The sequence below is a fragment of the Hibiscus syriacus genome, unplaced genomic scaffold, assembly GCF_006381635.1.
Source record: "Hibiscus syriacus cultivar Baekdansim isolate YM2019G1 unplaced genomic scaffold, ASM638163v2 tig00110634_pilon, whole genome shotgun sequence".
NCBI lineage: Eukaryota > Viridiplantae > Streptophyta > Magnoliopsida > Malvales > Malvaceae > Hibiscus > Hibiscus syriacus.
The window spans coordinates 618,651-639,954 of NW_024062807.1; the positions used below are offsets into that span (position 1 = coordinate 618,651).

The 21,304-nt window shown below is 37.9% G+C and overlaps 1 pseudogene; it reads left to right on the plus strand.

Moving 5' to 3' along the window:
- Positions 1–15,427: 15,427 nt before the first annotated feature.
- LOC120136614 lies at positions 15,428–20,726 on the plus strand (annotated as a pseudogene).
- The last annotated feature ends 578 nt before the right edge of the window (positions 20,727–21,304 follow it).

Below are 21,304 nucleotides of genomic sequence, written 5' to 3' on the forward strand. Positions count from 1 at the left end.
AGTTTTGATCTATTTTAGTACCTATTTTTTTAAATCTTACCTAACGTTTAGTTTTTATTTCATTTTAGTACTCATAGTTAAAAACTTAGCGCTTTTAGTACCTAAACTACAAGTTTTGATCCGTTTTTGTACCTAAACTTTCAATCTTTTCAAAACTTAACGTTAAATTTTGAACGGGATACTAAAATGAAACTAAAACTAAAGTTTTTAAGGGCATAGTACTAAAATGAAACAAAAACTAAACTTTAGGAATGCTTTTGAAAAAATTAAAAGTTTATGTAGTAAAACTAATCAAAAATAATAGTTTAGATACTAAACGCATAATTTACCCGAAAAAACAACACCAAATAAACAAAGAACTACTTGTGGATAAGTTGACATTGGAAAGGGAAAACTCTTCCCCATGCATCAAGTGGTCCCTAATAATTCATTTACTTAAAATAAAATATTGACCTTTCAATTTAATTAAACAATAATTAACAAATGTTTTATTTTTCACCCAACCCCTTAAAATAAAATAAAAGTCTTTTCGAGGCACTACAGGGCTAAAATTAAGCACGTCATGCATGTCTTATTTGTCCCTCTAGATGGTAAATAACTCATTTACTGTTTATATTATTCTTTTATGCTGTAATTTTGCTTAATATTTTTTATAACTATCGATATATGATCTATAGTTAATTAAGGTCTATCCAATGAGTTTTAATGCCCCGAGCGATATAATAATTTTATATCCCTATACTTGTACCGTATAATAGACGAAACATAAATATTTTTTTAAAACAAAAATGTAATAGAAATTATAGTCAAACAATATTAATATTAATACAAACCAAAATATAAATAATTTTTTTAAAACAAAAATGTAATAGAATTAATTTTTTTGGATCTTCGTCGCCTACCCTAAGCCTTTTGTAACAACCCGATTTTCAAAATAATATTTAATTAAAATTTGAGGGTTTAATTGTGAAAATTTGGGACTGAATTGAAAGATTTTAAAACTTGGAGTTTGTTTTAAAGTTAAAGAAAATTCAGGGACCAAGCCCTGAATTTAACCATGGAGTGTCGGCAGACAATTGATATATGCGTGATTTCTGTTTTGAAAAACAGAAATCAATTTCACAAATCCTTCCTCACGCACACAACTTCCAAACTCGATTCCGACGCCGTCCGAATTCCGATCATTGTTTTGAAACCACCGTTGTGTTCATCATCGAGCGAGGAGCAAAACCTTCAAATTAATTGAAGCGAAACGCGGCCAAACGTCGGGAATTTCCAGTCAAAGTAGCGACGGTTTTGTTAGCTCTATCGCCGAGAAAATCTTAAATTCACCGCTGATCGTTGCTCTGTTTACGACACCTCCCGCACCATCGTGTTCCTTGTGCCGTTCCGAGTTCACCGTGTCAATCTTGTCCGCCGTAGACGGCGGCGCGTGAGGAGGTGGTGCAGTCAAAGATTCGGCCGATTTGAAATCGAGCTCTCCTCCGTTCAAAAATTTGAACCGATCGTTGTAAGTATCTTGAAATCGCTCAAAATAATTTTTAGAAAATTTTCCGGGATTTTTAGGGCCCTGGAGGACGCCTCACGCGCCACACGCGTCGCCGCAGGGCGAGTGGCTGCTGGAAACCGGTTTGACCGGTTTTCAACCGGTTCTGACCGGTTTCAACCGGTTCGAACCGGTCTGAATCGGTTTGACCGTTGACCCGACCCGACCGTTGACCCGACCCGACCCGACCGTTGACCCGACCCGACCCGACTGTTGACCGTTGACCGTTGACCGTTGACTTTCTTTGACCAAAACTTAAAATGGCTTTGACCGAGCATTAAACGACCGTTAATCTTTTCCGAGTATACCTATCCTGATAGTTTTCGACGTGCCGAATCCGTTTCCGTGGTCTGTTTTATCAAATTCGAATCCAAAGGTCTCCAAATCTACGGTCAAAGTGGTTGACTTTGACTTTGACCAAGAATCTGAATTTTCAAAAAGTCATACTTTATGTTTTTCGACGTCCTGATTCCGATTCCGCAGTCCGTTTGGCCAAATTCAGACTCGAAATACCCCAAAATGATAGTCAAACCCGAAAAATGCTTATATACTTAAGAATTCTAGCTTTGAACAATTAAGTAAGATTTGGGGCTGATTAATTATTATTGTTTGAAGGTACAAGAGACTCTCCGGATCGTTCGATAGCTCGACCCAACTCTTCTAGATCAGTTAAACCATGTATACCAGTATTCACTCGTAAGACTCGTAAATTTTATGATTTTAGAGATTTATTTATGTTACCCATTAGTAATATAGTGATATTATAAATTAGGTTCGAAAACTGTAGCAGAGCGTGGTGAAACCAGCAATCAGTAGATCCACGATTTGAACTATTATCGAGGTGTGTTCCCTATTTATTACTGAATTGTTTTATTTGTTTTAATATGTGGTACACTGAATTCTTTGGTTACCGTATTGTTGATGCACCGATTTAATGTGATTATTTATAGATTATGACTGTTATCTGATATTTGTTTTGAAATGGTATAGAATTACCATGTTTATGGTTTTATGGAATTTATAACACGGTGCAATTGAATTTTTGGAATATGAATTTATAAAGTACAGCTCTGATCAAGCTGGAAAATTTTACGGACCTAATGTGACTCTTAGGTAGGCTCTGCGGCCCTGAGATCATTCTCGGGTAGGCCCTGCGGCCCTAAGATGTGTTCTTAGGTAGGCCTCACGGCCCCGAAATCTATCTTGGGTAGGCTCTCAGGCCCTAAGATGTTCCTTAGGGTAACGCTTTTTAAAGAGATTTACTGCAGTATAATTTTATGAGACTTTTTGGACTATGATATGTTTAGTGTACCTATAGTGATTTTATGGTAATATTGGGACACACTGAGCCTAGCTCACTTTTCGAAAATGTTTTCCCCCTTTCAGATACTGTTGGTTAGTTACCCTGGATTGAGCACTTGGAGGATCAACATATCTCTTGAAGTATATTTGATTGTAATGTTTTTACCTTGCAAGTTGTCTTTATTTTGTTAACATGGACCTTATTTTAAAGTATGGTATTTTAATATGATGACACTTTTGCTATTACTATTCGGTTTATCGTGATTTGATTTTTAAGATATGTTTTAAATTAATTTATTACTTATTGGTATTATATTTACAAGTTAGGTTTTGATAGTATGATTTATTATAACTTCATGTCATTTATAATGTGATTTTACATTGATTGAATAACGGTTTCGGAAAAAAAAATGTCTTAAAGAATCATAATGTGAGCCACTAGACTTAGTCGAAACGCATAGGCTGGGTCTAGGGGGTTACATTTATTGGTATCAGAGCTTTTGGTTTTTAACCCTCGGACTGTGTATGAGTCCACATGGAAGATACGATTTTGAATATTTTACAAAACAAGATACAAAGGTCATATCACAAAGTTATTAAAATTTTTAACTGTGTTCGAGACTCCAAGTGCTTATCTAACCCTAAGTTTTATCTTCTGTAGTAAACTTGAGATCCATCAAAATGAGTGCTAGACGTGGTCGTCGAACTAGCCGTGGACGAGGTCGAGTGGCTAGATTTGCAGATCCGATCGATGAGATACGAGTAGATCCCCCACCTCCGATAGGTGATCCTGCTCCTACGACCCTAACGAATCTGCCTCCTACCGATGGTATTGGCATGACTACACCGATCATAGGAGCGACAGATATTGAGTCAGAATCTACCGGAGTTGCTTTGGATGAGACTTTTGGTAGACAATTTCTGCAGTTGATACAGGGAGCAGTCAGAGCTGCTGGTGTTGTATCTGAGGTTCCTATTTCGCAGACTCTAATTGCTAATGGGGTCAGGACTTTTGGAGGACAGCTTGGAGGAATTCCTACTGAAGCAGAAGATTGGCTACAGGATACAGAAAGACGCATGGATCAGTTGGGTTTGGACTCAGCAAAGAGATATTTGGGGGCAGTAGCGATGTTAGATGGAAATGCCCACACATGGTGGGAGTCAGTGACCAGTAGTGTTTCTACTGATCGTTTGACATGGGATTTCTTCAAGGAGCGCTTTCGGAGCCGATTCTTGGGTGAGCGCTACTTAGTCCAGAGACGACAGCAGTTTCAGGACTTGGTTCAGGGTGACATGACTGTTTCAGAGTATGAGATAGAGTTCTTGAAATTGTTAAAGTATGGAATCAGTCTGGTGCCTACCGAAAGAGATCGATGTCGTAAATTTGCCTTTGGACTCAGATACGAGCTACGTAGGCAGGTGGTAGCCCTTCAAGATGAGATTTTTGATGTGCTGGTAAGCAGAGCCAAGGATGCTGAGGAGATGGAGGCGTTAGCTTCTGGTAGAGAGCGTGTTGATCAGGAGCGATCTAGGAAATCTTTTGGCCCTACTGAATCATCCGCACATTCCGGTAAGAGGACTCGTACTTCAGCCCCTCAGAGGAGCAATACACGCTTTAGGTCTACTGTATCATCACCTTCAGCTGTTAGTAGAGGTGGTTCTTCGGTTCCGGTTCTAGTGCCTCAGTGTGACTTTTGTGGGAAACGGCACACGGGAGAGTGTTATAGGAAGACCGGAGCATGTTTTCATTGTGGATCTAGTGGACATTTTCGGAGGGATTGTCCTCAGCTAGCTTCGTCTGAGCGGATCGCTACCCAGACTCCTGTGCGTTCTCAGACTACAGTATATACTCCAATTAGAGATCGTAGCCAAGTAAAGGCTCGTGGTTCAGCGTCCAGGACAGACAGTAGAGCTCGACCTCAGCAAAATAGAGGGCCAACAGTTTCTGAGGCTAGACAGCCAGCCTTGGTTTATGCCACTAGACGTCGGGATGACAGAGATGAGCCTGAGGTTATTGCAGGTACATTTACTATTTATTCTATCCCATACTTTGCATTACTGGACAATGGCTCCACTCACTCCTATGTATCGAGCTCAGTATCTCGAAACCTTCAGATTCCGATAGAGAACACTGAAAATACTGTTACAGTTACAAGTCCAGTAGGACAAGCGGTATTAGTGAATAAGGTATTTCGGCGTTGTCCTTTGGAGGTGCAGGGAGAAATTTTTCTCGCTGATCTTATGGAGCTTCCTCTAGAGGAGTTTGATCTAATTCTTGGGATGGATTGGTTGAATAAACACAAGGTAAATCTGGATTGCGAGTACAAGCGAGCTACCCTAAAGACTTCAGATGGTCGGACTGTTATGTTAATTGGTGAACGGCGTGGTTATCTCTCCAATATAGTTTCAGCGATGGAAATTGATCGTATGATCCGAAAGGGATATGAGACGTTCATTGCCTGTATTTTGAACACTAAAGGTGCATTGTCCACAATCGAGGAGATTCGTACAGTTAGCGAGTTTCCTGATGTTTTTCCTGAGAAGTTGCCTGGGTTACCTCCTGATAGAGAGGTAGAGTTCGAGATTGAGACTTATCCGGGATCTTCACCTATTTCTATGGCACCTTATCGCATGGCTCCAAAGGAACTTAAGGAGTTGAAAGTCCAATTGCAAGAATTATTCGATCGAGGATTTATCTGACATAGTACTTCACCATGGGGAGCTCCAGTTCTATTCGTGAAAAAGAAGGATGGGTCGCTAAGATTATGTATTGACTATCGGAAATTGAACAAGATGACGCTCAAGAATAAATACCCATTACCCAGGATTGATGACTTATTTGATCAATTGCGAGGAGCTACTGTATTCTCTAAGATTGATCTTCGTTCGGGTATTATCAATTGAAAGTTAAAGGATCTGATGTTGCAAAAACGGCCATTCGCACTAGATATGGTCATTATGAATTTTTAGTGATGCCTTTTGGTTTGACGAACGCTCCTGCAGCTTTTATGGATTTGATGAATCGGGTGTTCCGACCATATTTGGATCAATTTGTGGTGGTCTTCATTGACGATATTCTGATCTATTCTCGTACTGAGGCAGAGCATGACGAGCATTTGAAGATCGTTCTGCGGACTTTGAGAGAGCATCGTCTATATGCCAAACTAAGCAAGTGTGAGTTTTGGCTTCAAGAAGTGTCATTTCTGGGGCATATTATTTCTGCGCGAGGTGTTCAGGTTGATCCCAGCAAGATAGAGGCTATTATGAATTGGAAACGACCTAAGAACGTATCTGAAATCCACAGTTTCTTGGGCTTGGCTGGTTATTATCGACGTTTTGTTGAGGGCTTCTCGATCATTGCTTCTCCTTTGACAAAGTTGTTAAGGAAGAATGTGTTGTTTGACTGGGGCGAGGCACAACAGGAGAGCTTTGAGAAATTAAAGGCGGTTTTGACTCAAGCACCGTGTTGATTCAACCGGAGTCCGGGAAGGATTTTACAGTGTATAGTGATGCTTCACATTCAGGACTTGGTTGTGTTTTAATGCAGGAAAGTAAGGTGGTGGCTTATGCATCCCGTCAGCTGCGGTCGCATGAGAGCAATTATCCTACTCACGATTTAGAGTTGGCAGCAGTAATTTTTGCCTTGAAGATTTGGAGACACTATCTTTATGGAGAGAAGTGTTACATTTTCACAGATCATAAGAGCTTAAAGTATCTTCTGACCCAGAAGGAACTTAATTTGAGACAGCGTCGCTGGTTAGAGCTTCTAAAAGATTATGATTGCGTGATTGATTACCACCCTGGTAAAGCTAACATTGTAGCAGATGCTTTGAGTCGAAAGACGGTATCGGAGTTGAGGTCTTTAATGGCCAAGATGAATTTATATGACGATGGCACTTTGTTAGCAGAATTGCAAGTTAAGCCGACCTTGGTTGATGAGATCAAAGCTAAGCAGCCCCTTGATAGCTCCTTGCTTTCCATCTTTGAGCAAGTAGAGCAGGGGACAAACACAAATTACGCAATTGATCAGGATGAAGTTTTATGCTTTAAAGGTAGATATTGTATGCCTGATGACGCTGAATTGAGGCAGACTATCCTTACTGAGGCTCATAGTAGTCCATATGCTATGCACCCCGGAGGAGATAAGATGTACCGGAATTTGAGAGAGAGGTATTATTGGACTGGTATGAAGAAAGACATATCTGACTTTGTGGCTAGGTGTTTGACTTGTCAGCAAGTTAAGGCAGAACATCAACATCCATCAGGTTTGTTACAGCCTATCAAGATTCCTGAATGGAAATGGGAGCGTATTACTATGGATTTTGTTACTGGCTTGCCTATGACTCATTTGAAAAAAGATTCAGTTTGGGTGATTGTTGACAGACTTACAAAGTCAGCTCACTTCATTCCTGTGCGAGTAAATTATACTTTGGATAAGCTGGCAAGATTGTATATTTCAGAGATTGTCAGATTGCATGGTGTTCCATTGTCTATTATTTATGATCGAGATCCGAGATTTACTTCGAGATTTTGGAAGGCGTTACATACGGCTTTGGGAACAAGATTGGATTATAGTACATCCTTTCATCCACAAACTGATGGTCAATCTGAGAGAGTAATTCAGATTCTGGAGGATATGTTGCGGGGTTGCGTAATTGATTTTCATGGTAGTTGGGAGAACTTTTTGCCGTTGGCTGAATTTGCTTACAATAACAGTTATCAGACCAGTATTCGTATGGCACCCTATGAAGCACTCTATGGGCGTAAATGTCGCACTCCGATCTGTTGGACTGAGTTGCGTGATAGGAAAACGTTGGGACCTGAGTTAGTGCGAGAGACGGAGGACACAGTCAGATTAATCCGTGACCGTCTGAAAGAGGCATTTGATAGGCAGAAATCTTATGCAGATCAAAGAAGGAAGGATATACAGTTTGAAGTGGGAGATCGGGTCTTTTGAAAGTTTCACCCTGGAAGAAAGTATTAAGATTCGGGCGTAAGGGTAAATTGAGTCCAAGATTTATTGGACCATTTCGTATCTTGAAGAGGGTAGGACCTGTTGCATATCAGCTTGAGTTGCCTTCTGAGCTAAGTCGTATTCATGATGTCTTTCATGTATCAATGTTGAGGAGATACCGTCCAGATCCAGGTCACATTATTCAGGTTGAAGAAGTAGAGCTGAGACCTGATTTGTCATATGAAGAGGAGCCCATTCAGATCTTGGAGAGAGATGAACGAGTTCTTCGGAATAGACGAATTCCAATGGTCAAAGTTCAGTGGAGGAATCGAGGCCCCTCAGAAGCTACTTGGGAGATATTGGAGTCAATGGAGGCTCAGTTTCCTCAACTATTCTCATAAGGTAAATTTCGAGGACGAAATTTCTTGTAGAGGGGGAGAATTGTAACAACCCGATTTTCAAAATAATATTTAATTAAAATTTGAGGGTTTAATTGTGAAAATTTGGGACTGAATTGAAAGATTTTAAAACTTGGAGCTTGTTTTAAAGTTAAAGAAAATTCAGGACCAAGCCCTGAATTTAACCATGGAGTGTCGGCAGACAATTGATATATGCGTGATTTCTGTTTTGAAAAACAGAAATCAATTTCACAAATCCTTCCTCACGCACACAACTTCCAAACTCGATTCCGACGCCGTCCGAATTCCGATCGTTGTTTTGAAACCACCGTTGTGTTCATCATCGAGCGAGGAGCAAAACCTTCAAATTAATTGAAGCGAAACGCGGCCAAACGTCGGGAATTTCCAGTCAAAGTAGCGACGGTTTTGTTAGCTCTATCGCCGAGAAAATCTTAAATTCACCGCTGATCGTTGCTCTGTTTACGACACCTCCCGCACCATCGTGTTCCTTGTGCCGTTCCGAGTTCACCGGTGTCAATCTTGTCCGCCGTAGACGGCGGCGCGTGAGGAGGTGGTGCAGTCAAAGATTCGGCCGATTTGAAATCGAGCTCTCCGCCGTTCAAAAATTTGAACCGATCGTTGTAAGTATCTTGAAATCGCTCAAAATAATTTTTAGAAATTTTTCCGGGATTTTTAGGGCCCCGGAGGACCCCTCACGCGCCACACGCGCCGCCGCAGGGCGAGTGGCTGCTGGAAACCGGTTTGACCGGTTTTCAACCGGTTCTGACCGGTTTGACCGGTTTCAACCGGTTCGAACCGGTTTGACCGGTCTGAATCGGTTTGACCGTTGACCCTACCCGACCCGACCGTTGACCCGACCCGACCCGACCGTTGACCCGACCCGACCCGACCGTTGACCGTTGACTTTCTTTGACCAAAACTTAAAATGGCTTTGACCGATCATTAAACGACCGTTAATCTTTTCCGAGTATACCTATCCTGATAGTTTTCGACGTGCCGAATCCGTTTCCGTGGTCTGTTTTGTCAAATTCGAATCCGAAGGTCTCCAAATCTACTATCAAAGTGGTTGACTTTGACTTTGACCAAGAATCTGAATTTTCAAAAAGTCATACTTTATGTTTTTCGACGTCCTGATTCCGATTCCGCAGTCCGTTTGGCCAAATTCAGACTCGAAATACCCTAAAATGATAGTCAAACCCGAAAAATGCTTATATACTTAAGAATTCTAGCTTTGAACAATTAAGTAAGATTTGGGGCTGATTAATTATTATTGTTTGAAGGTACAAGAGACTCTCCGGATCGTTCGATAGCTCGACCCAACTCTTCTAGATCAGTTAAACCACGTATACCAGTATTCACTCGTAAGACTCGTAAATTTTATGATTTTAGAGATTTATTTATGTTACCCATTAGTAATATAGTGATATTATAAATTAGGTTCGAAAACTGTAGCAGAGCGTGGTGAAACCAGCAATCAGTAGATCCACGATTTGAACTATTATCGAGGTGTGTTCCCTATTTATTACTGAATTGTTTTATTTGTTTTAATATGTGGTACACTGAATTCTTTGGTTACCGTATTGTTGATGCACCGATTTAATGTGATTATTTATAGATTATGATTGTTATCTGATATTTGTTTTGAAATGGTATAGAATTACCATGTTTATGGTTTTATGGAATTTATAACACGGTGCAATTGAATTTTTGGAATATGAATTTATAAAGTACAGCTCTGATCAAGCTGAAAAATTTTACGGACCTAATGTGACTCTTAGGTAGGCTCTGCGGCCCTGAGATCATTCTCGGGTCGGCCCTGCGGCCCTAAGATGTGTTCTTAGGTAGGCCTCACGGCCCCGAAATCTATCTTGGGTAGGCTCTCAGGCCCTAAGATGTTCCCTTAGGGTAACGCTTTTTAAAGAGATTTACTGCAGTATAATTTTATGAGACTTTTGGACTATGATATGTTTAGTGTACCTATAGTGATTTTATGGTAATATTGGGACACACTGAGCCTAGCTCACTTTTCGAAAATGTTTTCCCCCTTTCAGATACTGTTGGTTAGTTACCCTGGATTGAGCACTTGGAGGATCAACATATCTCTTGAAGTATATTTGATTGTAATGTTTTTACCTTGCAAGTTGTCTTTATTTTGTTAACATGGACCTTATTTTAAAGTATGGTATTTTAATATGATGACACTTTTGCTATTACTATTCGGTTTATCGTGATTTGATTTTTAAGATATGTTTTAAATTAATTTATTACTTATTGGTATTATATTTACAAGTTAGGTTTTGATAGTATGATTTATTATAACTTCATGTCATTTATAATGTGATTTTACATTGATTGAATAACGGTTTCGGAAAAAAAAATGTCTTAAAGAATCATAATGTGAGCCACTAGACTTAGTCGAAACGCATAGGCTGGGTCTAGGGGGTTACACCTTTAATCGACCTATCAAGTATTTTGGACTAATTTTTTTTGGGCCAAATATATACACACTATAAACACTAAAAAACTGATGTCCCCCTCAAACATGCTGCCCTGGGCTAAGGCCCGTCTGACACATGTATTGGGTCGGGCCTGAGTTGAATAATTCAGATATAATATTATAAAGATATGTTATGAGGGTGATTTTTTTTGTGACAATATTAAGATTTAAACAACAACAACAACAAAATCCTATTCTCATATGCAATGGGGTAAGGGGAGGTAGGGTAGTAGGCTGTCCCCAATACCAGGTTGAGAACAGCTTCCGTGGTAGACCTCCGGCAGTCAGAAAATTAAAAATAAAGATAAAATGCAATGCATGTGTAAATAAATAAATAAAATAATAAATACACAGTTGAACAGTCTTCATACGCAGTCTTCATATGCGGGGCTGTAATGGGAAGTAATCCCTGTAAATAAATCTCTGCGTAAAAATCTCTGCATATAGACAGAAACGTAAGACCCGATTAAATTTAAAAAGATGAAACACAAAGAGAATAATACACAGAAGTCAACGATAGCAAACTACAAGAAGGAATAAAGTCAAATGGGTTAAAACCTAAACTAAGACAATACTACTCCGATAGCTTAATTCTAAGCCGTCATAAATTCCAATGACAAAACCGTATAAAAATAGAAACCATGGAAATTACTACAAAGGGATTACTTATAGAGATGAACATTTAGCCTGAACTTGATAGTCTTGACCTAACCATTCTTATAGAGTTGTTTTTTAAATAAAAATTTTGTTTAGAACGAAAATATCTGACTTAACCTACAAGTGATAATATAACTGACTTTTATATATTTAGAGATAATTGTTGTAATACCCTCCATCTATATATTTTAATTAACTCCATAATTTACTAATAAAAATAAGAATGTATGTATGTATGTCAGGTGGGATACGAGATGGATTTTTATCTTAAATCGAGTGGAGTTTTTCTAAATTCGGATCAGGTCGAATGACTTAATGAGGAAATATTATAATCAGTTGGAAATTTTGAGTAGACCAAAAACTCAACTCTATTTGACACATGATTAGGAACGGACATGGGTCGGGTTTGGGTCGATTTTCTACTAATTTTATCCGATTCAAAAAATATATATCCTTCACTCGACTTGAACCCGATCCGATTTTTTGAGATAAAATCCGAACTCGATCCGAAATAATTAAAAAAATTGTTTTATTCAATAAAAACAGTGATTTAATTTTAAAAAAATAATATATAGAAGTGTATTATTATAATTATTCCTAAATATAAGTTAAAATTATTTCTTTTTCGGGTCGGGTCGGGTATTTTCACCTAAACTGAATCCCACCTGACCCGAAATCACCTTTAAAAAACTCGGCTGGACCAACCTGAACCCAAATTAAAAAAAAACCGATCGAATCTTAAAAAATTCGATCGGATCGGGTCGAGTCGGAACCCGTCGGTTTCAGGTCCCATGCTCATCCCTACACATGACCGTAGTAAATTTTAACAAATTTGTATAATGTTATTGTTCTTACAATTTTTTTTTTTTGATTATTTTAGGTTGGTTACAAGATAATACATGTTCGAAAGACTCTAAGTTATTTGACATAAAATGTTCAAACACCTCTACAGACGACTTCCCCGAACTTGTAACCTTTAAGGATAATAACTACCTTTTTTATTGTCCTTCAGTTCCAAGGCTTCACTCTGACTAATCTGGATCAACCCGGGTCGTATACCTGGTTTTGGTGGGTAAGTCTCCCAGTGGAGATTTTCTGCATACACAAAGACTCGAACCTGAGACTTTACTTAAGCGTTATCGAGCTGGTTACCACTTGAACCAATGCATATTGATATAACAACTACATTTTTAATCACTAAAATAGTTTGATTCGTACTATATTCTTACAAAATAAATTGTGAAATAATGATGTATTTGTTATTCCTCTCAAATGTGAAATCATTTTTGCCCTAGAAAAATGTCAATAATTAACATTTATTATTTTGCCAGGCGTGGGTTGTGAGCTTGCACTCACACTGGCTGCTGCTTAATTGGAAATTGAGAATATTTCTTTTTTCTTATAATTTTTTAAGGAAGCAAAGTCAAAATATGAAGGGATTTATTATTATTATTATTATTAATTATTATTATTATTATTATTATTATTATATATTTATCATATACTTATTGATGATAATGATAGAACCAATAGGTTGACTTCATGTTGCTGATATAATTGGATGTGTCGTTTAGTATACATTAATATATCTTAATTTATTTAAGGGTAAAATACATAAATGGTCCCTGATTATAAAATATTACATTGTTATGTCCCTCGATTATTAAAAGTTACAAAATGATCACCTGACTATTTACTATGTTCCAAACTCGTCATTTTCGTTAAAATATTGGCGGTCGTCTAAGTTGGACATAAACATGATGACCGAGATATAATTGTCTTTGTGATTCTAAGATCAAGTTTTATCATTTCACAGTCAGCAGGTTAAAGTTCAACTCAGAACACTATTAATTTTTTAATGGAAAATGACTAGTTTGGAACATAATAAATAGTCGAGTAGCCATTTTGTAACTTTTAATAGTCGAGAGACTTAATAAAATAATACCCTATAATCGAGTTTCATTTGTATACTTTACCCTTTATTTAATTTGCTGCAAAGTCTTCTACCTCTATCAAACTTTTATTTTATTTTATTTCTTAAAATAATTATTTGGGTTAAAAAGAGAATTAATTATTTTATATACTGATATTAAAATTAGATATTTATACAAGTGAAATCAATGAGAGAACTACGTTTATTATGGGAGAGACCATGCTGCTAAAAATAATTTAAATTAAATATATTTCTAATATATAATATATGAATTATATTTAATTTTTTTGATATCGTATAATTTCTTTGCTTTAATTTTATATGAACTTTTTTATGATAATGACTTTATAAAATTTTATAAAGACGAAAAAAATTTATTAATAAAAATATTAAAAAATCTAAAATATATTATAATTTAATTTTTTAAGAAATCGATAACACTGATCATCCCTTGATCTATTTCTGAGTAGTACTTAAGATTAGGCATGATGTCAAAAGTAGCCCCAATGTTTACTAAAGTGTTCATTTTGCCTCAAATTTTATTTTTTGGAGCATTTTGGCTTCCAACGTTTTATTTTTGGGCAAAAAGGTCCTTAACATTTGATAGAATAATCACTTTTGTCTTTTTTTTACATTTTAGCCCTCAACGTTTCATTTTTGGTTAAAAATGTTCCTATTTTGGAGCATTAATTATGTATATTTAATAGTTTTCATCTATAGATGTAGTTTTTTGCCTTAAAGTGAAACGTTGAGAGTTAAAATGTTCTAAAAAAATAATGTAGACCAAAACGATAATTTTGATAAATATTAGGGGCTATTTTTTACATTATGCTATTTTATCGACCTTTCTACCGTCATTGAGCCATGGAGCTTAGGAGTCAACTTTGGCTTATTTATTAATATTACTATTACCATCAACATGAGCACATCAGAGACAACATGCTGTTCATTTTTTTTCGAGGGGAGGACGTCATAAACACCATACCACTTCAATTTTTGGTGGAATACACATGGAAAAACTGAAATCGGATAATGTTTTCGGCGTCCTCCCCGTCCGTCAAAAAAGATGTGAAGGCTCTCTATTACTTTTTTAGTGAGATCCCTAAAATATTTTTATAAGGGGAAATATTTTTGAGTCCTACGATGTATCACAAGTTTTAGGCTGTTAATGGACGGATCTTATATTAAAAAATAAAATGGTGGATGCCTTATAAGGGGAAATGTTTTTTCCCACTACTCTACACTATCAAATTTCCCCTTTTTTGGTCTCTAGGTTGTGGAATTTAGTGGATAATGAAAACCCTTGTTGAATTTTTCTCTTCTTTTTTTGTTTATTACGTCTGGTGGTGCATGGGTATCTATATATGGACTCTGAATGCATTTCGGTGTTAGACTTAGGGGATCATCATTAGGGATGGCAAATGGGCGGGTCGGGTGCGCATACCCTCCCCATACTCACCTAATATTTTTCAATCTACCACCCGTCCACCACCCATGATGGGTACAAATTTTCAAATCCACACCCGTCCACGCAGGTATTTCTCAAATCCATCCCCACACCCACTACCCACTAGCGACGTACCCATTTAGACCGCCTGAAAGCAAACTTAAGTTATATAAGCAAACAAACATAAAAAAAAACATGTCCATTAAGAAACATAATAAAATAATCCAATGATTATTTGAGTTAAATGTTAATATAGATCTTAAAGTACATAAAATACCATAATAAAAGACATAATTAAAGTTTAGAAACATAAATGACAAACACATAATGTTTTTGTTCTTTGGCAAAACATTCTAAAATTTCAAGCAATACTTGTGACATCTGATACTCCAATATTACAATCATTCTCTATTTCCTCCAATTGAGAGCGCTTTAATTTAAATTCACTACTACCTACATATATAATAGAAAGTGAGTGGGCGGGCGGGCGGATGCCGGGTGGGTAATGTCTTAAACCCATTACCCGCCCACTACCCGTAACGGGTATCACTCTCTAAATCCACACCCGCCCACTACCCGCTAAAATTATACCCATCCTCGTCCCAATTGGAGCGGTGCGTTGCGGAATCCACAAAACTATACCGTTTGCCATCCCTAATCATCATTATCTAGATGTGGACTAACAAAGTATATAAATGCAATCGTCAGTCGTTAGATTTGGTTCTGATAAATTTCTAGGTTTACCAAAGGTCTTGTCTTTTTGGTTGGCTGAAGGGCTTCCTTTGTGAGAGGGTCTCTCCGGAGGTGATCTTAGTAGGTGGACGGGGAACTGTATCTCCGGAGGTATAACAATATTCAAGATAGGAAGTGTTAATTTTCCTGCTACATAATGGGATATGGGTAGGGGATATCGCCCTCTAAAGGCATGGGAAAACTGAAAGAAAATTGATTACATCCATGTGATCTCACAAAGAATTCAAAGTTTAGGTGCTAAAACGGAAAAACTGATAGTTTAGGTACTAAATGGGTTATGTTTTTAATGGTGGGTACTAAATGAAAAAAAACTAAACGTTAGGTACGATTTTAATTTTTTTTGAAAGTTTAGGTACTAAAACGGATCAAACTAATAATTTAGGTACTAAATGCATAGTTTACCCAAAATTTAAATGTTCAATGTTTCTGATTGAGTTTTTAAAATGGATCATTGTGAACTTTTTGTTTATTGTTCCTGCTTACAGTATAGAGGGCCGTTTGCAAAAAGACGACATCCTTTGGTAGACTCCTTGGTAGACGACATTGATCTGGGTCCAGTGCCTGGATCTTCAATAAAGCAATCTAGGAAGCCATCGGACCGTTCTTGCTCTGGTTTTTCTGCTTTTCAGCCTGTAGTAGTTGGGGACCGAAATGTCTGCCGTGGGTTTTGTGGGATACTGCAATTGAGTGATGAGGTATTGTCTCTCAATATACTTTCATTACTGACTCCGAGAGACATTGCTTCTGTCGGTTCCGTCTGTTGGCGACTAAACGACCTGACAAAAAACGAGGACCTTTGGCGGATGGTCTGTCAAAATGCATGGGGTTGCGAAACTACACGTCTTTTAGAGACTGTTCCTGGTGCAAAGAGACTTGGGTGGGGTAGGCTGGCAAGGGAATTGACAACTCTTGAGGCAGCTGCATGGAGAAAGCTTACTGTTGGGGGACTGAGCCTTCAAGGTGCAACTTCAGCGCTTGTGCTGTCGGGAATCGAGTCGTACTTGTGGTGGTGAAGGAGTAAATATGCAACCAATGAATGACCTTTGTATTGGATCTAAATTCCAACAACCCGGAGTGGCAACTGTCCAGGTGAGCTCTCCTCCACCTGGTCGTTGGGGTCATACGCTTTCTTGTGTGAATGGGTCTCATCTGGTGTTATTCGGTGGCTGTGGAAGGCAGGGTCTGCTCAACGATGTTTTCGTTCTCGATTTGGATGCAAGGCCTCCGACCTGGCGAGACATCTCGGGATTGGCTCCTCCACTTCCTAGATCATGGCACAGTTCCTGCACTCTCGATGGAACCAAGCTCATAGTTTCCGGTGGTTGTGCAGACTCGGGAGTACTTCTTAGTGACACTTTCCTGCTTGATCTTTCAATGGAAAAACCTGTCTGGAGAGAGATACCGGTAGCATGGACCCCACCTTCTCGTTGGGCCACACACTGTCGGTATATGGTGGTCGGAAAATATTGATGTTCGGAGGTCTTGCTAAGAGCGGTCCTCTCCGGTTTCGTTCTAGTGATGTGTTCACAATGGATTTAAGTGAGGAGGAACCATGTTTGTAGTAACCCGTTGGGCAAAACTTGGAGATAATGTTCTCGAATTTTTTATTTCACTATATAACGTACTCCAAAGATTAATTGTTCAAATAGGGCGAATTGCACAGTGTTGGCCGTAGGTCGTCATGTCCCGGGGCGACCTACGGTGTGGCAGCTTCCCAGCATAGGTCGCCATGTCCTCGGGCGACCTTGTAGGTCGCCATGCACGCCAGGCGACATGGTAGGTCGCCATGCACGGGGACCTTGTCCTACGCCCTCCTCCCCGCTATATGCTCGCCTGCTCCCACTACATGCAGGCGACCTCTTCCGACGTGCATGGCGCATGCAAAGCTTCATCCTCTCACCACAGCTCGTAGCAAAGCTTCATCCTCTCGTCACAGCTCGTATAGAACACTTTTGTCGTGATTTCATTGTTGCATGCATGAGGGAGACAGGGGTGAGGGAGGCAGAGCCACCTTTGTCGTGATTTCAGCAGAATCACAGAGGAGTTCGAGCCGCTTGCATGGCGACCTACAAGGTCGCACGAGTGTATGGCGACCTATGATCTCGTCTGGCTTGCATGGCGACCAATCCATGCACTATAATTCACACCATTTGAACAATTATTTATTGGACAACATTATCACGTGAATTGTTTTTTCACAACAATATCATGAGTTTTGCCTAACCCGTTGCTTTAATCTTTTTTTTGTGAAACTTTTATTTTTAACCGGGAATTTTAAGCTATCTCAATTAGGGCGGTAAACGAACCGAGTCGAATTCGAGTATTACTGAGTTCGGTTTGACTCGAAAACTCTAAATAGAGTTTGACTTAGCTCGAAAATTTACGAGCTTAAAATTTTCAAACTCGAGTCGAACTCGAAACCATGAATTGAAGCTCTTAAAAGCTCAAAATGAAAAAAAAATCTAAAACTTAACTCGATTTAAGCATCAAATTTAAACTCGAACCTAAACTTTAATATATAAAACTTTTATATTGCATTTTTTAAAGATTAACACATAAATGTTAATATTATTAATAATATTTTTAAATAATAAATCTTAATATATTATATTTTCGAGTTGCTTTGAACTTTTCAAACGAGTACCAAGTAGCTCATTTCGGCTCGTTAAGAACTCGAGTTGATTCTATTCAATCAAGTATTTCGAGATTTGACCGAATTGATCTTAAGTAGTTCACAACCTGTCTCATCTCGTCTCTAGCTTTGTTCTCCAATTTGATTGGTTCATTATCTTTGGCATAAAAAAGATATAATTAAAAACTTTTACTGTCTTTTTAATTATAAAAAAAGGGGAAAAAGAGTTTTTATTTAATCAAAATTGTACTTTTATTATTCAACAACGGACTTGTATAGTTAAGGCAGTGTTTTTTTAAAGTGTATTGTGATGATTTTTTTTTTATTTCTTAAGTAGGGATCTTTAACGGTCATAAAGAAGACGGTCGGATAACATAACATTCTTTGAAAACGATATGATGACATGATATTTTTTTGAGAGACATTTAGATGATGTACGTCTTTTAATCTCCATATATTAGAAGATATCGTATCGTACGATCATTTTCTCCGACACATTATAAAATATCTCTACTTAAAAAAAAACTTCGACGATCGCTATTTGAATTTTTTCTTTGATTCGCTAATCGACTGATTTTCAATATTTAAAGATTGGATATTTCGATCTTTACTGGCCGAATTAATCGATAGCTATCTTTTCATTATTAGAAAATGGAAGGACTAAATTAAGAATTAAACGAGATATCATAAATAGTAAAAGTACAATAATGAAAGAGTAAATTAAATTTCATCACTGAACTTTATTCTCTCTCCTATTTTTCTCATTAAACTTTAAAAAATTTTAAATTTCTCATTAAACTTAATGTATTGGGTTTTTTTGGTCATATCTCCTGTTTTAGTCACTTACCGTTAAATAATTAACAGTATTAAAAATATATATTTTAAAAAATAATATTTTACTAAAATGATTTCGTTTTGTATCTATAAACAGTTTATTTGAACGTCATTAAATATTTAACGGTGAGTATTAAAAAATATTAATGTATTAAATTCAATGAGTAAATAAAAAAAATTTAAAATATATGAAATAAATAGGAGAAAAAGTAAAGGTCGGTTATACATCACCTCTCCTTCCCCACTTGGGTTTCGTGACAGTGACACTCTTCTTTTCTCAGCTTTACTTTTCAGACACTTCCACTCTTTCCTATCTTCTTCAAAATGCCGATCAAAAGAGATCCGTCGATCCCGGCGCCGTCGATCGGAAGATCGGCCCTTACACCGTCTTCATCACCCGTCCTTCCACCCTTCTCCTACCGAACCACCTGTTTTCCGATCCCCCTCCAAGGCTGCGGCGCCGCCGTCTTCTACTCCCACTCCTCCCGTCCAACCGCCGCCCCAGCAGTTTGACAAGTCTCTTCTTGCTTCTGAATCATATTCCGATGGATCCTTTCAGGGTTTCTTCAAAAACGCTGCATTTAAACTCCAAACGGTATACCTACTTTTAGTCTCTCTCTCTCTTAATTAGAAAGAATTCTCTGGGTTTTAATGATGAAAATAATTAATGTTTGGAACTGAAACGAAATGGGTTTGTTTATTGAAGCTTAAGAAACTGCTCAATTATGTTCATATTTGATTCATTTGTTGAACAATGAAGAAAAGAATCACTGTTTTCTCTCTCTTTTTGCAGCTCATTCAAGCTTGGATGATCGTTTAGCTCGTTGGTTCGGTTTAAATCAATCTAAGTATCATGGGCATTGGACGATTATTATGAGAGCAAGGGATTGGTAACTGTTATACATTAATCTTTGATGATTTTGATTCATTTTCTCGGGAAAATTTTGTTTAAATACTTTTGAAGATGCATTTTCTCGGGAAAATTTAAGTTTCAAGCTCCAGTTCATAACTTTTAAGCGACGTTTGGTGAAATCAAAGTACTGCTGAAGTTACTTGTGAAAGTAGCTTATAAGCAATGCTCTTTTGTTTATAAACAATGATGTTGCTTGCATTATAATACTAACAAACTTAGCATTCGACATGCTCGGACTCGTATCCTATCCGACACTATTACCGAACCGAAGTAACATGGTTTCGAAGTACTACTCGAATTACTATATGATTTTACTCGATTTTAATGTCTATAGGTGATTGAGTCTATTGTAGCACATTGCTTCTAGTTATATAGGAGATGCGCCACGAACGAAACCGATGTTTTGATGTGAAAAGCTGTTCATGTTATTGTTTTCACCATGTTGAGTTTACTCCTCGTTGTTTCCGTCGCACCTACACGATGCTTCGGTCGTTTAACATTTAGAATCCTTTCTATTGCAGGAGAAGGAAGGTGTGATGTAAAAGATATATCAAGCAAAATACAAAGTGTGTAGCATACTTCTTGTTCCGGTAACTAAAAAAACAATCCGACGTCCCTGTCGTTTTCTGTTTCTAACGTTATCTCAAGCTTATTTGTATTTGTATGCACATGTTTCGAATTTTAATTTGTCGGGGTTTCCTGTGTCTGCGGACCTTGCACCGAGTGAGGATGGTATGCAGCGGAAAGACATTCGGATTCGTGTAGGGAACTTAGTTGACTTCTCGGGATCGGATCGAGTTGTGTGTGATTCTCTTGCTTCTGCTAAAGTAGCCAACTGAGCTTGTTTTTGCGTATTAGGTTGGGGTTGCGTAATCTCTTACTAAATTCAATCTCCAGGCATTGGGATTGCTGTAAACTGTGGAAGACACTTTTGTGTGGTTATTTATTAAAAGCATTATTTTGCTGCCCAAGTTTCTCATTCATGTATTTCAGTATATATGGGTACGATAATCGCGACGATAATCTTATTTCATGTTTTTCAGACCGAAAAACCGGGTTCTCTTAAGATGACCAGGAATGCAAACGAAGGGGAGAACAGGGACACATTTAGACATCACACAACCAGAGGAGTATCGCACGCATTCATCCGGTGGAGTTTGACCGAAATAGCCGGGACCCGAATTCGAATATATATAACGTATGTATTTTACGAAATGAAACAACATTGGAACAACTTTGAAAGGGTAAGAGAATTCTGGGATTCTTACATTATCATAACAATCACAAAAGCAGCAAATGGTGAAATGTAAAAAACCATTGTGAGACTTGAGAATCTTAATGAAGAACGCTATGGGTCTAAAGAACCATTGTTGACATCAACCTTGGTAAATGATCCGTATTCATGTCAATGCCAAAG